This window comes from Delphinapterus leucas, chromosome 17 (genome assembly GCF_059928025.1).
Source record: "Delphinapterus leucas isolate spDelLeu-1000000601 "Yukka" chromosome 17, BTC_Dleu_Yukka2, whole genome shotgun sequence".
NCBI lineage: Eukaryota > Metazoa > Chordata > Mammalia > Artiodactyla > Monodontidae > Delphinapterus > Delphinapterus leucas.
Window position 1 is genome coordinate 9860114 of NC_143145.1, and position 14665 is coordinate 9874778.

The 14665-nt window shown below is 41.9% G+C and overlaps 1 protein-coding gene across 1 annotated transcript in view; it reads left to right on the top strand.

Moving 5' to 3' along the window:
• Positions 1–14665, top strand: part of ADCY8 (adenylate cyclase 8) — a 217235-nt gene that overhangs the window by 58039 nt on the left and 144531 nt on the right. The window lies entirely within an intron of this gene.

The following is a 14665-nucleotide window of genomic DNA, read 5'->3' on the forward strand; positions in this document are numbered from 1 at the left end:
AAACAACCCAATCCAAAAATGGGCAGAAGACCTAAACAGAGATTTCTCCAAAGAAGATATACGGATTGCCAACAAGCACATGAAAGAATGCTCAACATCATTAATCATTAGAGAAATGCAAATCAAAACTACAATGAGATATATCATCTCACACCTGTCAGAATGGCCATCAACAAAAAGTCTACAAAAAATAAATGCTGGAGAGGGTGTGGAGAAAAGGGAACCCTCTTGCACTGTTGGTGGGAATGTAAATTGATACAGCCCCTATGGAGAACAGTGTGGAGGTTCCTTACAAAACTAAACATAGAACTACCATACGACCCAGCAATCCCACTACTGGGCATATACCCTGAGAAAACCATAATTCAAAAAGAGTCATGTACCAAAATGTTCATTGCAGCTCTATTTACAATAGCCAGGACATGGAAGCAACCTAAGTGTCCATCAACAGATGAATGGATAAAGAAGATATGGCACATATATACAATGGAATGAAACTGAGATATTTGTAGTGAGGTGGATGGACCTAGAGACTGTCATACGGAGTGAAGTAAGTCAGAAAGAGAAAAAAATATACCGTATGCTAACACATATATATGGAATCTAAAAAACAAACAAAAAAATGGTCATGAAGAATGTAGGGGCAAGACGGGAAAAATATGCAGACCTACTAGAGAATGGACTTGAGGATACGGGGAGGGGGAAGGGTGAGCTGTGACAAAGTGAGAGAGTGGCATGGACATATATACACTACCAAACGTAAAATAGATAGCTAGTGGGAAGCAGCCGCATAGTACAGGGAGATCAGCTCGGTGCTTTGTGACCACCTAGAGGGGTGGGATAGGGAGGGTGGGAGGGAGGGAGATGCAAGAGGGAAGAGATATGGGGACATATGTATATGTATAACTGATTCACTTTGTTATAAAGCAGAAACTGACACACCATTGTAAAGCAATTATACTCTAATAAAGATGTTTAAAAAAAAAAGAAGGAAACTGAGTATTTCTGAAGCATTCAACTTTTCATAGAAACAAAAACTTGCTTTCTTTTCACACTCACATTCTGTTGTTTGTACTGTATTTAATTACATTCTGTTTTAACAATTGCAGCTACAGCTGACATAAACAAATTTGGAAACACACCTACTGCCTCTAGGTAAACATACAACATAATTGATGCTGCAGACATGGGAGGTGGATTAGACAGGGTCAGCTAGCTATGAGTATTTAACATGTTGGGGACGTCCATCAGTAAGAAGTTATTGGATCAGTTAAGTAGAGGTTTACTGTCATGCGATGCCATTTTGTAAATTATCTATGAAAGTAAAAAAGTCCAAATTGGCCTTTAAAAATATTGAAACTATTCTTGGTTAGCAGTCGGAGTCTATAAAGTTGAGACTGGCTGAGAACTAGGCTCTCAAAGCAAGTAGAAATTTGGCGTGAAGTGAAATCATCATTTCAACCTCCATTCACGCAACAAAAATAGATCCCTCCTTCTCCAAAACTTTTGTTTCTTCAGTATTCCCTCTCAGTGAACAGAATCAGTGGTCCACCAGCTCTCCAAGTCACACTAGCTCCTCGTCTCCATCTTCCCTGATATCCGGTCATGATCATGAGCGGTTGGATCATCTTCTTGGTCATCACTCATATTTTTCTCCACCTTTCTAACCCTACTTCTTGTTCCATTTCTCTCCCGGATCGCGGTAACAGCCCCTTCACTCCCTACATGTTGTTCTCCGTGCCGCAGCCAGAGTGATCCTTATAAAATCAAACTCTGCTCAGGTCACCTCCATGACTTCTATATTGGATTGAATAGCGCCTGCCCCCCAATTCATGTCCACTCGAGCCTCAGAATATGACCTTATTTGGAAGGAGGGCCTTCGCAGATGTAATCAAGTTAGGATAATTTATACTGGATTAGGAGGAAGCTTAATTCAGTATGACTGGTGTTCTTATAAGAAGAAGAGAGAACACACAGAAACACAGAGAGAAGAAACATACAGGGGAAAATACCATGTGAAAACAAAGGCAGAGATTGGCATGATGCATCCCCAAGCCACGGAGCACCAGAGACTGCTGGTAACCACCAGAAGCAGGGAGAATGGACAGTTTCTTCTCTACGAGCCCCCACGAAGGAATCAACCTGCTTACACCTTGATTTCAGACTCCTGACCTCCAGAACTTTGAGAGAAGAAATTTCTGCTGTTTTAAGTCATCCAGTTTTGTGGTGATTTTTTACAGCACTCCTAGGAACTTAATGCAAGTTCCCACTGCCTTTAGAATGAAATCCAATTCATTTCTTACCTCTCCACCTAAAACATTAGCTGGATAGAAGTAGCAATAACTAGCCCATATATCGCATTTACTACGTGCTAGATGTTATACGATACACTTTACGTATATCACTTTATTTTATTTAATCCTCAGAGCAACCTTATGAGGTGGGTGGTATTTTAACCTCCATTTTATAGATGAGGAAACCAATAAACAGAGAGGTTATGTAATAGCTAGTAAGTTGCAGACCTAGACCGTCTTGCTCCAGAGCCTGTATACCAACTGTTATGCCATGTGGGTTAATAAAGTCTCCTGGACATGCCACCCTGTTCACAATCTGTGCATCATCATATATCCCTCCCTCCTTTGGAAGGGCTCTTGCCCTCTCTTCCTCACTGGAGACTCTCCAACTAGTTTTGGTCTTAGCAGTAGGGAGAATGCATTGCCTCATGTTACTGAGTATCTAGGGGTAGGTGCACAGATGCCTCACCAGGACTATGGTGTAATCAATGGTAATAAACAGAGAGACTTGGGGAAATCAAATCCGTTTTCTTAAGTAGGGAAAAGTTACAGTGATTCTACTCAGAGAAGCGTCTAGTGGAGGTGCCAGCTTCCAATGAAACCTCCATGAAAGTTCCTACTGCCAGTGATGGAGTCCAGGAGGCCCAAGAGTAGTGTAGGGTTTGGGGGCAGTTCCCTTTGCTTTTCTCACATGGGATTTTTATGCTCTCCTTTCTTCTCCCAGCTATTCCAAAGGCCCCAGCTTTGCACCTACCTGCTCACCGAGTGCAAGAAACTGATAACCACCGAAGATTATTTTACAAGGGGCACACTCCTCCCAAGCCAGCTTTAGACTCAGAGTTCCATTGCTAACAGGCTTCAGGCACAGCTTGATCCAGGGGTTATTTAGTGCACTTGGCTGATTTCCTTTCACTATTTAGGACTCACAGTCAACAAAATCCAATCAGAATTCCACATTAACCACTTTTTTCCTCAGAGCCCTTTTCCGAGCTTTCATAATAGTAACAAATGTATTGCCAATATCCAATCAAGTTAGTGCATTATGAAATATAGACCAAGCCCTGAGTTAGGTGCCAGAAATAAAAGTAAGATTTTTTTAGATACAATTTTTCAGAATAAACTGGAGTTTGGTAAGTTTGGCACTTTGCAACTTGACTTACGTGGCACGTCTTATATATATCTTGACACTGGATTGCAAGCATCTTGATCCATGGAGGACTCATATCCAACCCCCCCATAATATCTGCCTTGGTATTAGACATTCAGAAAGTAACATTGTATGAAATGAATGAAATAATGATTGAGTTAAGGAGCAGTTCCCATGAGGCCCCTTCCCCAAGTAGGAGAGTATTGTTGACAAATATTGAAGAATGTTTTCCCTTCCCCTGTAGTCAGTTGGGTGCTAGCTTCTGCAGAGGTTTACACATCCCACAGGGGGTGTTCCTGTTGAACTCTCCACGCCGTCAACTCTTCTTTCTTCATTCCCATTGTCCAGAAGAGTTTGTGGTTTAGCTCTATCGAAGCCACCTCTTTTGTCTGTTAATCACCAGGATGTAAATATTTCATCTCTTTTCATCTCTCCAACAGCTCAAAGCATTTCATTTTTCACATCTGTTATCCTGGTATCTCTTTGGAACAGGCAAGAGACAGGTGGTGCCCTGGGCTGACTTCTATCGTAATGTCATTAATATTTTATTGCAGTCATTTTCGGTCTGTCAACTAGGCTGCATGCACGGAGAAGGAGAACGCTCCCCTTTTTTAAATTTTAAGACACTGTAATATCAAGCTGGAATGTCTCATCCTCAATAAAGCCCCTCTGTGGAGCAGGTAGAGCAAGATTTAATGCCTGCTTTTATACCTGAAAACTCAGATTCAGAGATATTTATTATTTATTTTTGGCTGCGTCTGGTCTTAGTTGCGGCATGCGGGCTTCCCTCTAGTTGTGGCGTGTGGGTTTTCTCTCTCTAGTTGTGGCACACGGGTTCCAGGGTACGAGGGCTCTGTAGCTTGTGGCACAGGGTCTCTCTCGTTGAGGCGCCCAAGCTCAGTAGCTGTGGCATGTGGGCTTAGTTGCCCCACGGCATGTGGGATGTTAGGTCTCCCACCAGGGATCGAACCCGCATCCCCTGCATTGGAAGGCAGATTATTTACCGCTGGACCACCAGGGAAGTCCTAGATTCAAAGATACTACGTAACTTGCCCAAGATCAGAAAATTAGTAAGCACATGTGGGAAAAAAAAAAGACTCAAATTCAGTTCTTCCGATTGTGATTTCCAACATACATATCAATGTCTTTTTAGTGAAAATAGCACGATGCTTAGTCGTGTTACCTGTGTCTGAAAAACGTAGTGAACCTTATGTGAAAGAGCCTTTTAGCACTCTCTAAAAAGACTTTGAAATCCTCAAGCCTTAAGAAGTGCTGAGATTTTCTTAGCAGCAGATTTAGTGCCTAATGTCTTCTGGGCTCACAAATGTGTTCTTTATTCCTCACATTTGACTAAATTCCTTTCAGGAGAGCTCAGCATCTTGCCCAAATGTCATATTGCCTTTGGTTTATCATTTCTTTCCCAAAGAAAACAAAAGTACCTTCCTTTTTATTTCATCATGTTAGAGTTGTTGATGCATCGGACTAGACCCTCAACCAAAGGTTACCATGGGTGTACTGAGCCTTGGTTAGGGTGAGACGGATGACAAAAGTGTGCATTGCTACATCATGGGCCACTCTGCATTCAAAGAGCTAATTGCTCTATACTATAGAGTGTATTATATGCCAGGTTCTCTGCTAAGCAGTCATCTCGGGAGTGGAGAGGAGTATTTTATTGCTGACATTGTTTAAAACTGCTAATGAGTGGTGATAATAAAAGGCAGAACAACCTTAATCTTGTTATAATTGGTGTTTTTTGGCCACGCTGTGTGGCTTGTGGGATCTTGGTTCCCCAACCAGGGATTGAACTTGGGCCCTCAGCAGTGAAAGCAGGGAGTCCTAGCCACTGGACTGCCAGGGAATTGCCCTGTTATAATTATTTAAATTCTCTACAGAAAAGAGACCCCCTTCCTGCCTGCACCCGGTACAGACCACCCCTACTTCCTCCTCTCCACTCCCAGGGTTGAAAAGACATGTCTCACTGGGTCCTGACAATAATCTGATAAGGGAGCTACTGTTATCATCTTACAGATGAAGGAACTGAGGCTTGGAGAGGTTGAGTAACCTGTCTAGGATCACACAGCTAAGTGACAGGATCTGAGTCACAGTCTGTGAAGGAGACATGGCCTCGGTTGGCCCTGTGCACTGGCATCTCTGGGCACAGAGAAGGAATTCAGCAATGACTGAGCAGATGAAAGAATGAGCCAAGAGCACTGTCTCAAGGTTCCCAATTTGATATATCAGGGAACTACTAAATGAAGGGACCTGAGAAACTCTCAACTCCTTGAAGAGATTAAGAAAAAGAAAAAAGTCCCCCAAATCTGAATTTTGTGATTCATCCTTTAAATTGCACTCATGGACTATAGACTATGGAGCAGTGCAGGCCACAGTCTATGACTTGACCACTGGGATGAATTAAAATACATCTGATGACCATTGCTATTTCATAAGCACCTACTGTATACCAGGATCTATAAAAGAGGCTTTGTCATTGAATATAAAAAACAATTTCTGGAAGACATGTATTATTATTCCCATTTTGTAGATGAAGAAACTGAGGCACAAAGGAGTCGCTCATGTAAGTTATCATAGTTACAGAACAAGTCAGTTGTTGAACTCAGACAGGTTTCAACTCAAGCTTGCCTGATGCCAAAACCCGTTAGTCATTGCATTTCTGAACAGAACCAGAGTCCCTGGGATCTTAGACCACTAACAAGTAGACATGGGTGTTACCCAGACTTTTTTTAACCTCCTTGCTGAATCAGCCAAAAGTGCATGTACAGAGTATTCTTTGTATCCTTTAGGAGACAATTAAACAATAGCTTTTGCATGGCTGTGCTCACACTTGGCTTTCAGAAACAATAACAGTTCTCGGTGAACATTCCATATAAGCCCTTTAAGATAAAAGTTCAAATGACAAAGTCAGATTTTGATAAAATTTTTAACTTTTTAATTATTGAAAGTGTGACTGGAGGTTTTTCACCATGTAGCACGATTACCTTTTCACATACAGTCAGCCTTCCATATCCATGGGTTCCACATCCACAGATGCAACCAACCATGGATGGAAAATATTTGCAAGAAAAAAATTCCAGAAAGTTCCAAAAAGCAAAACTTGAATTTGCCCCACACCGACAGCTATTTACATAGCACTGACATTGTGTTAGGTATTATAAGTAATCTAGAGATGATTTAAGGTATACAGGAGGATATTCATAGGTTATGTGCAAATACTACACCATTTTATATAAGGTGCATGAGCATCCATGGATTTTGGTATCTGCGGGGGGTCCTGGAACCAATCCCCCTCGGATACCGAAGGACAATTGTATTCTGTCTATTCATTTTCCCCGTTATTTCCTGTGTGATGTCCCTATTCTAAAAGCTTTATGTTTTAGCACCGCTATACAATTAGAGTTCTAAAACAATGGCTAAAATACAGCATGCTTGCCAGTGAATTTAACAAACATTTGGCCTGTGGTTACAGTGTGCTAGACACTATCAAATTCTTTTACAAATATTAGCTCATTTAAGCCTACACCAACCCTAATAAGTGATGCTAAGATTATCATCTCCAATTTACAGAGGGGAAACTGGAGTACAGAGAAGGTAAGTCACAGAGTCAGGAACGGGCAGAGTTAGGATTCAGACCCAGAGCCCAGCTCCAAGGCGATGCACGTAACTGCCTTTTCCCTCATTTACCTTTACTTCAGATTCCCTGCCCTCCATCCCTCCTGTGAGAGCTAGACCCTTGTTCAGATGCAGGCATTTTATCTATTATGCACCTCTTTCTTCTACAAACATACATTGGCTACCGTATTGTACTTTTTTGCCACCACATACCCACTTTTCTGGGACTTCCTTCTCCTGGCTGCACCCAACCCACCCCTCTTATTGGTCACCCCATTAATGACCATGATCTTTATCCTGATCCTGCACCCTGGCTAGATGTTGACCCAAGCAGAGGCTCTATGCAGACATGTTGAGTCTTGAACCTAGCAAGAATCTTCTCAAAATGGCCAAAGATATAAGGCATAAGGACCAAGAGCTCCCAGTGGCTTAGAAGTGAGAGAGAAGGATGAAGCTGACCTACAGGAGAAGCAGAGACCCAAGTTTAGGGGCAAGAGTCATTATGGGTCCCTGGGTCCTTCTGTTTCCAAAGTCCAGCCTCGGTTCTGCCCTTAGAATCCTTGAGACACCCAGTATAGCTATGATAATGCCTGATTTTTTTTTTTTAAGCTATGTTGAGTAGGGTATCTGTCTTGTCACCAAAGGAATCAGATAATATGGCAACTCCTCACGAGGCTCTTGAGGTGGAGTAAACATGCTCTTGGCTCTCAGATACTTCACAGTGTAGGGAGGGTGACAGACACCCAAATAAGAATTGTAAAGTCCCTTTAGCTGAGATCATCTGGATGGAAGGTTACTCAGTTAATTGAAAAAGTACGTTGAAATTGGGAATTATGAACAATTCAACTTAAATATTTTATTTGTAACAAATGTAAAATAATATGTTCATTATCTAGTCTCTTAAAATAAAGCCAAGGCATTTTTGATGGAACTAGAACAAATCACCTTAAAATTTGTATGGAGACACAAAAGACCCCAAATAGCCAAAGCAGTCTTGAGGAAAGAAAACAGAGCTGGAGGAATCAGACTCCCTGACTTCAGACTATACTACAGAGCTACAGTAATCAAGACAATGTGGTACTGGCACAAAAACAGAAACATAGATCAATGGAACAAGATAGAAAGCCTAGAGATAAACCCACACACCTATGGTCAACTAACCTATGACAAAGGAGGCAAAGATATACAATGGAGAAAAGACAGTCTCTTCAATAAGTGGTGCTGGGAAAACTGGACAGCTACATGTAAAAGAACGAAATTAGAACACTGCCTAACACCATACACAAAAATAAACTCAAAATGGATTCGAGACCTAAATGTAAGACCGGACACTATAAAACTGTTAGAGGAAAACATAGGAAGAACACTCTTTGACATAAATCACAGCAAGATCTTTTTTGATCCACCTCCTAGAGTAATGGAAATAAAAACAAAAATAAACAAATGGGACCTAATAAAACTTAAAAGCTTTTGCACAGGAAACCATAAACAAGATGAAAAGACAACCCTCAGAATGGGAGAAAATATTTGCAAACGAATCAACGGACAAAGGATTAATCTCCAAAATATATAAACAGCTCATGCAGCTCAATATTAAAGAAACAAACAACCCAATCCAAAAATGGGCAGAAGACCTAAATAGACATTTCTCCAACGAAGATGTACAGATGGTCAAGAAGCACATGAAAAGCTGCTCAACATCACTAATTATTAGAGAAATGCAAATCAAAACTACAATGAGGGCTTCCCTGGTGGCGCAGTGGTTGGGGGTCCGCCTGCCGATGCGGGAGACGCAGGTTCGTGCCCCGGTCCGGGAGGATCCCGCGTGCCGTGGGGCGGCTGGGCCCGTGGGCCATGGCCGCTGGGCCTGTGCGTCTGGAGCCTGTGCGTCCAGAGCCTGTGCTCCGCGACGGGAGAGGCCACAGCGGTGGGGGGCCTGCGTACCACAAAAAAAAAAAAAAAAACTACAATGAGGTATTACCTCACACCAGTTAGAATGGGCATCATCAGAAAATCTACAAACAACAAATGCTGGAGAGGGTGTGGAGAAAAGGGAACCCTCTTGCACTGTTGGTGGGAATGTAAATTGATACAGCCACTATGGAGAACAGTATGGAGGTTCCTTAAAAAACTAAAAATAGAATTACCATATGATCCAGCAATCCCACTACTGGGCATATACCCAGAGAAAACCATAATTCAAAAAGACACATGCAAAAAAAAAAAAAAAAGACATATGTACCCCAATGTTCACTGCAGCACTATTTACAATAGCCAGGTCATGGAAGCAACCTAAATGCCCATCAACAGATGAATGGATAAAGAAGATGTGGTACATACATACGATGGAATATTACTCAGCCATAAAAAGGAATGAAATTGAGTCATTTGCTGAGACGTGGATGGACCTAGAGACTGTCATACAGAGTGAAGTAAGTCAGAAAGAGAGAAACAAATCTCGTATATTAACGCAGGTATGTGGAACCTAGAAAAATGGTGAGATGAACCAGTTTGCAGGACAGAAGTTGAGACACAGATGTAGAGAACAAACGTATGGACACCAAGGGGGGAAAACCGCGGTGGGGTGGTGTGCTGAATTGGGCGATTGAGATTGACATACATACACTGATGTGTATAAAATTGATGACTAATAAAAACCTGCAGTATAAAAAAACAAACAAAAAACTTTCTTTGGGTTATTTGTATGGAAATATGTTAATATAAATGTTTCAGACATTACATGAAATTTCTAAAAATCTTATATGTTCTGGTATGTTATAAGTCATAATTCTAGTTATTACTTTAAAATGTGTATCTCAGAAATAACTAAATTTCCTTGTCAATGGCGTTACTATGAACTTTCATCAAATCTTTAACCGTGGTCATTTTTAAGTCTTGTGTCATTTACAGACAGTTCTGGGTGCACTCTGGTGCTTTTGCAAAAACGTTCCTATAAAAGGGTTTCATCTTCAAGGAATTCATGGAAAAGACTCTGACAAGTACAGGTTTCTGGTAACTGACTCTACTGCTGAACTGAATGAAGAAGCATTTTCAGAACTCTAATGGAAAACTGATAAATTCATAAAAGTGGTAACAAAAGATCAAGATAAAAAAAATTAATTACATGGGACTGAGTGAACTGATGAGGATGACTATAATTTTTGTGACTTTCTGTTTGAATAAAAAACAAAATCCCACAAGGACCCAGAGGCAAAAAATATACAAATCAATTTTCACTTCAGAGTAAAGGAGCTGTTACCATGGAGGATTACTGGACTGAATGTCAATATCATGACATAGTTTGACTGTGTCTCGTGTTTGATAATTGCAATCATTGTTGCTTCTGTTGTGGTCATCCATTTACAATGCTTGGTGTCGGTCTATTTATCTCTTGTACAAATAAAATACAGGGTGTGTGTGTGAAAAATAATAATAATAATAAGGCCAAGGTATTTTCCTGAGCAGAGATCTACTGCTTCTTACAAAGACCACAGCTAATAGTGTATCAGCCAGGATTTCTAGTTCTTTAAAATGGAGCCAAATATTTAAATGTACTCACAAAATTATCAGAATGACTTCTGGCTTTTTATTATTTTTCCCACTAATTTATATGGCTGGTTTGCCGACATCTAGGTTGTTTGCAATGTTCTAGCTACTCAGTATTACCACGTCTTTCCAAAGCATTCGATTCCATTTTCATGTCAACAGCATCTCTTATTCTTACTCAGTATTTTTATTTACCGTTCATTACCTCTAGAACATTAGCTCTGCAAAGGTGAGTACTGTGTCTGGTTTTGTCTACTGCTGGTTCTCCATGTCCAGACTGCACCTGTCACGCAGCACCTGCTCCTTGACATGGTAAATCAGTGAATAAACGGATGAATTACAATCTGAGTTTTAAAGAAAAAAGAAATGGGCTTGAGTCTTCACTATGCACTTACCGAGTGCATGACTCCAGGCTGCCTCATTTCACTTAAATTCTTTAAATCTCAGTATCTCATATATAATATGCGATGAAAATAGTAACCTAATGTGAGGTTTTGATTAGATACTGGATGCAAAGCACTTGACACGCTACATAATGAGCGATCACTTTAAAGTGAGACATTATCTATAAACCCAGGATAAGTCTCTCATCAGTGCCTGGACCTTTACTGCAGTTAACACTGCTTGGCCTGCAGTAGAGAGAGATAAATGGGAGGTCTCTCGGTTTGCAAGAGCCTGAGAGTGGCGAGTTCTTCCCTAAGCCATTCAGGATAACTGCCCAGAAGCGCTGCCTGCATCAGACGACTGCCTCACTCTCTTTCTCTTCTCCACGACAAGCATTTACATAAAGTGAAGATCCTGAACCCCTCACGGTTTTCACCTTGACTTCCCCCTAAGGGTGCACTGTAGCAATTGTTGCCCATGAAGCCATTTTGATGACGTGAAAAGAGCAAGTTATAGGAGATGAGAGGAAAATCCAGGCAGGAGCCACCGACGCACTTGAAATCAACCCAGGGTCCCTTTTCATGCAAATGCAGAAACCCAGGGAGAAAAAGATGTGCAGAATGTGAACACAAAGGCCACCCTGGGCCGCAGTCTGGCTTCAGGAGAGATTCTTGTACTTCTGATCTCCAAAGCCAGAAAATGAGATAATTATGCCTCAGCAAGAGTTGGGAATTGTATTAAGGGGCAAACTTTCCCATTTTCTTTCAGATTGTGTCTTCAGGGCATTTGAACGATGTTTCTCAAGCAGTGAACAAATCCGAGGGAAGCAAAAGTGTGCAATTTCCCATTGCCTGCCAGAAAATGCTTTACAGAGGCAGGACCTGGGGCAGTTGCCAGTAGCAGGGCTAGCCGGAAGCTGGCAAGCCTGGGTGCTGGAGAATTTTGCTATTAAAATTTTATTCTGAAAGTCTCCCATAAAGCATCTGTGTCATACTTGAAGATTGAATGTGCATTGCCAAAGAATCTGTTTAACAAATAATTATCCTGTACCAGGGACCGTGGTGGCCATTGGAGGCGTTGCAGTCATGAGCTAGACACAGTCTCCACCTTCTCTGGGTTCACTCATTTGTTTAGGAAATATTTATTTAGCACCTACTGTTCTGAGGCTTCAAGTGCTTCAAAGCTGTGATGAGCACCGACTCCCACCCCTCAGGGATTGCAGGAACAGGGTCACAATTACCTGGGAAGTTGACAGACAGCATAATGAACAGGAAATGGACATGAGGCAGACGCCTCTCAGCCCCACGATGGGACAGCTTTCAAGAGAGGAAAAAGCCTCATCGTGTGAAGCTCTGTGGACACTTCATTAATAAAGCCCTTCCCATGAGGGCAGGGTAGAGGAGAGCAGAGAGGAAGCAGGAGGGAATAAACACCAGGCCCCTCACATATTTTATTTCATTGAATTTTCATGACAACCCTGTGAGGTAGATGATATTATAGTTATTTGCCAAATTAGGGAACTAAGTTACAGAGAGGTGATGTCTCTCGCCTAATGCTATGTTACTATTAAATGGATAGAGGCAGGACCCAAACTCCAGTCAGACTCAAAACCTGGGGCTTTTCTCATCTCACCACGAATCCCATCCAGGAAAAACGTGGTAAAGGACTGCATCCTGCCACTGCCACTTGGTAACTGTTCAGGTCATGCAGGTAATTTGACTTGACTCAGTCTGTCCGTTAAATAAAGATAATTATTTGTGCCTGCTTATTTTCAGGGTTTTGCAAGGAACAAATAAAAGAATAGATGCTGAAAATGCTTAGGGTCCATAAATATCTATGAAGATACGAGAAACTATGGTGGTTAAAATGTACCCATCTTACAGGGAGCGGTTTGGGGGAGGGATGGAGTGGGAGGTTGGGGTGAGCAGATGTAAGCTATTGCATCAATATATAGAATGATAAAGAACAAGGTCCTACTGTATAGCACAGGGAACTATATTCACTCCTCTGGTAAATCATGATGGAAAAGAATATTTTAAAAGAGAATGTATATATATATATACATATATGTACACATATATATGTATATATGTATAACTGAATCACTTTGCTGTACAGCAAAAATTAACACAGCATTGTCAATCAACTACACCTAAATTAAAAAATTAATAATAATAAAATACACCTGTCTTAAACTCCATTCCACCCTCGAGCAAATTATGGGAAAAAAAAAAAGAAGCAGATTCTTGCCTCATTTCCACAGCACAAGATCGTTTTAGGATTTAGTTCATGTTGCTAGTTAAACAGTTATTTTGTTTTTATCTGCTGTGTTGATCACAATGGAAGAATATTATTCTGTCAAGTGTTAGGTCCCTAATTTGTGGAGGTGTGTGTCTCATTTCCTCTCCTCTCCATAAAGAGTTAATATCTCTGAGCCTGGTTCCTCTCCCGTGTGCCCTGTTTCAGTGAATGGAGCACAGGCTCCCCATCAACCAAACTCAAAACCTAGTCATCACCACGGTTACGCCCTCTTTCTCTCCTGCCATCCCTATTGGTTGCCAGTCCTATAGACCTTATCCCCCCATCACCTCTCCCCTGGACCACTGCAGGAGCTCCCCCAGCTGGTCTCCCTGCCCCTACCCTTGGCCCCCTTCTCATAATTCATTCTCCAAACCACAGCCAAGGGTGATCTTTTTTTTTTCTTAATTTATTTATTTATTTGCTTATTTTTGGCTATATGGGTCTTCGTTGCTGCGCGCGGGCTTTCTATAGTTGCGGCGAGCGGGGGCTACTCTTCGTCGCGGTGCACGGGGTTCTCATTGCGGTGGCTTCTCTTGTTACTGAGCACGGGCTCTAGGCGCACGGGCTCTAGAGCGCAGGCTCAGTAGTTGTGGTGCACGGGTTTAGCTGCTCCGCGACCTGTGGGATCTTCCTGCACCAGGGCTTGAACGCATGTCCCCTGCACTGGCTGGCGGATTCTTAATCACTGCGCCACCAGGGAAGTCCGAGGGTGATCTTTTAAAACATCCATCAGCTTATGTCACTCCCCTGCTTAGTATCACGCGGTGCCTTCCAGCTTTAGTTGGAATTAAATGCTAACATCTCAGGCAGGCCTGACACATTTATCTACACCTCCAACCTCATTGACTGTCACCACACCCCTCTATCACCACCCTCCAGGCACACCATTGCTCTCTGTTTGTCTCGGGACATTTGCACCTGCTGTTTCCTCTTCCTGGAGCTCCCTTCTCCTTGTACCACAGAGAGCTGGCTCATTCCAAACTTTCATGTATCTGTTTACATATCAGTTGCTCAGAAAAGTCATTCCTAACCCCCTATTTGAATCCTGTTATCAGCCATGATACTCTCTGATCGTGACCTGTCCTTGCTTGGCACTTGTCACATTTTGTAAGTATGTGTCGGCATGTTTGGGTGTGTGTATTTAATGTCTGTATTCCTTATTAGAATGTAAGCTCCACAGTAGTAGGGCTGTCATTCATTTGGTTCACCACTGTATACCCAACACTCAGCACAGTGCCCGGCAAATAACAAGTACTCCGTAGATATTTGTCATGTTCATAGGATGGTATGAAATTAGCAATTCCTCGAGAAGTTCAGCCAAGAGCCCCATTACTTCTACACGGTCCATCCACCCTTCTGAGACCCA